We start from the raw sequence: 3088 nt of genomic DNA on the forward strand, positions 1-3088 counted from the left end.
TTCTGTGTCACCAGGAAGAGTTCCTTGTTGACGGTTTAACAAGGCATTAGCAATTTGCCCTATTTGATTCTCCAGAGTCTTGATAGAAACCGCTTGGCTTTTGCACATAAGCCTCAACTCCTCTAAATCAGATTTTTCATTAATAGATTGACCCGCACTTCCATGAGGTTGTTGTTGAAGTTGGAGTTGCTGTCATGGTACATACTGTTGTTGAAAACTAGGAGGATTGAATTGTTTCCCTCCAAACTGCTGATAAGGCTGTTGTACCGCATTCTGGTTGTTGCTCCAGCTGAAGTTAGGATGGTTGCAGTTGTTAGGATGATAAGTGGCAGAAACTGATTTCTGTGACCTCTGAAAGTTGCTCACATACTGAGCTGACTCACTAAATATAGCACGCTGCTCCGTTTCATGCGCACCTGCACAAAGCTCACAAATACTAATGATCTAATTAACTCCATAATTAGCCAAAAAATCCACTTTCATCGTTAACGCCTTTAGTTGAGCAGCTATAGCCGTAGCTGTATCCACCTCCAGAATTCCTGCTACCTTGCCTTGAGGTAGTCTATGAGTTGGGTTCTGATATTCATTAGTATCCATCAATTAGATTAGCTCATAAGCTTCATCATAGCTCTTAGCCCATAATGCTCCACCTGATGCTGCTTCGAGCATGGGTTTGGACTGCGCTCCCAAACCATTATAAAAGTAATTGATGATCATCCAATCAGGAATTCCATGATGAGGACACTTTTTAAGCATCTACTTGTAGCGCTCCCAAGCTTAACATAAAGATTCTCCCAATCGATGCACAAATTAAGTAAGAGCATTTCTGATTACAGCTGTCATCGCCATAGGGAAGAATTTAGTAAGAAACTTCTGAGCAAGATCCTCCCAAGTAGTGATGGAACCTGGTGGTAGAGAATGCAACCAACACTTAGCTTTATCCCTCAGTGAGAATGGGAAAAGCCTCAGCTTCACAGCATCTTCGGAAACATTATTGAACTTGAAAGTGTCGCAGATCTCGATGAAATCTCTAATGTGCATGATGGGATCTTCCGTTGGAGACCCCCAAACTGGACTGAATTTTGCACCATCTAAATCGTGCTAGATTTAATTTCAAAGGTATTAGCCACGATGGATGGTCTGACAATGCTAAACCAAATTCATTGATCTTTGGTTAAGAATAATCCATCAAAGCCTTCGAATTCTTTGCTTGTTCTCCTATTGTAATAATCACTTCTTTTTCAACTTTCTCAACTTCTTCAAAAACATCTTCGACTACTTCAACTTTGTCAATGTTTCCTTACGAGATTGACAACGTGTTCGCATACACGCTCTCTAGAGTACCTGAAATAAAAACAAAGTAAACAAGTAAGTAAAATATCTGAGTCAGTGAACTTTAACGACCACTAATGTCAAGCACATAAACTATTCTTGTTTCTTCTGTATCTTGAGCTACGTTTGTCAGAATTTGGCGATCCAATAGTCCACGCGAAGCTATCTAGATGCTTTTCAACATGAGAATGGCCTAGGCTTTAGATTCTGACCTCGTTTCAGCATATTTCCTTGAAAAGCTCATTTATTCAACCAACTAATTCCTGTAATGCAAAAACATAAAAACACATCAAAAATACCAATAACTTGAGTCTAAAACACCAATTTAAGCGTTTAATGAAGCGTTCCAAGTAGATATAAAATCCACTTATCACTAACCTCGATTTAGACACTCGTGATGGGATCATTAAGATGAATCATCTCCATTTTTTCAACAAATGCTTTATCCACGTACAATTTAAGGCACTGATTATTGACCTTAAATCTTGTTCCATCTTGTCCCATAATTTCAATAGCACCATGGAATTTTACTCCAGTCATAGTGAATGGTCCGGACCATCTAAATTTGAGTTTTCCCAAAAAAAGTCTAAGTCTTGAATTAAACTATAAGACCTTATCGCCAACTTGAAAATCTCTACTCAAGATTCCTTTGCCGTGCATCTTATTCGTTCTCTCCTTGTAAATTCGATAATTATCATAAACATCAAAATGAAGCTCATCTAATTCATTCAATTGAAGAAGTCTTGCTTTACCCGCGACTTCAAATCCATGTTGAGCTCTTTGATAGCCCAAAAAGCATGATGTTCAAGCTCAATCCAGAAAGTGACATGCCTTACCATAGACCAACCGGTATGGTTAAGTACGAGTGGGGGTCTTATAAGCTGTTCGATAAGCCCATGATGCATAATCTAACTTCAAGTATCAGTCTTTTCGAGACTTAGCCACCATCTTCTCTAGGATGCTTTTTATTTGACGATTTAAACCTCAAATTGGCCATTTTTCTGAGGATGATAAACTAGAAAATTCTTTTGAGTAATACTATACTTTTTCAACAAAGTTTCAAATTGTTGATGACGAAAGTGAGAACCTTCATCACTAATCACAGTCCTAGGAACTCCAAAACGTGGGAAGATAATATTTTTGAAGAGCTTCATGACAACTTTTGAATCATTGGTTGCGGATCCTATAGCTTTAACCCACTTAGACACATTATCAACAGCAACTAAGATGTATTTCATTCCACAAGAAGTTGGGAAAGGTCCCATGAAATCAACACCCCATACATCAAAAATCTCGACTTCTAGGATACCAGTATGCGGTAGGGGTGTACGTGGTTATGTTTGGTGCGGTTGGGAGGTTAATATCGCACCAAACCACATATAACGGTTTTCTTAAATCTCCAACTTCAGTCACATTTGCGGTTGCGGTTAGTCGTGACTTTTTGAACCGCACGATTACGGTTGGTGTGGATCGACTTGCGGTTCAACCATCAACTTTGTAACGCCTGTAAATATTTGATATGAATATAGTGTAATATAATATTCCATTTCATGCACTTTATAAATTTTTCAAGTAATGGATGTCAGAAGTTATGTGAATTCAATGTGTTCGTATACATTTTTCATTGTGTGGTATTATGAATATTGTTAGATTATTTATAAGCGTACGCAAGAAAATTTCGTTACGCAATTAATTAGTGTTTGAGTTTATTACGTTTAGATAATAATAGTTGCGATTAGACGATAAATGATAATGC

General features: G+C 37.9%; 1 non-coding gene across 1 annotated transcript; it reads left to right on the forward strand.

Moving 5' to 3' along the window:
- Positions 1-727: 727 nt before the first annotated feature.
- LOC141709213 (small nucleolar RNA R71) lies at positions 728-834 on the forward strand. Its single transcript, XR_012569801.1, has one exon. It is a non-coding gene; the product is annotated as a small nucleolar RNA R71 (small nucleolar RNA).
- Positions 835-3088: the final 2254 nt, after the last annotated feature.

The sequence above is a fragment of the Apium graveolens genome, chromosome 2, assembly GCF_009905375.1.
Source record: "Apium graveolens cultivar Ventura chromosome 2, ASM990537v1, whole genome shotgun sequence".
NCBI classification, from domain to species: domain Eukaryota; kingdom Viridiplantae; phylum Streptophyta; class Magnoliopsida; order Apiales; family Apiaceae; genus Apium; species Apium graveolens.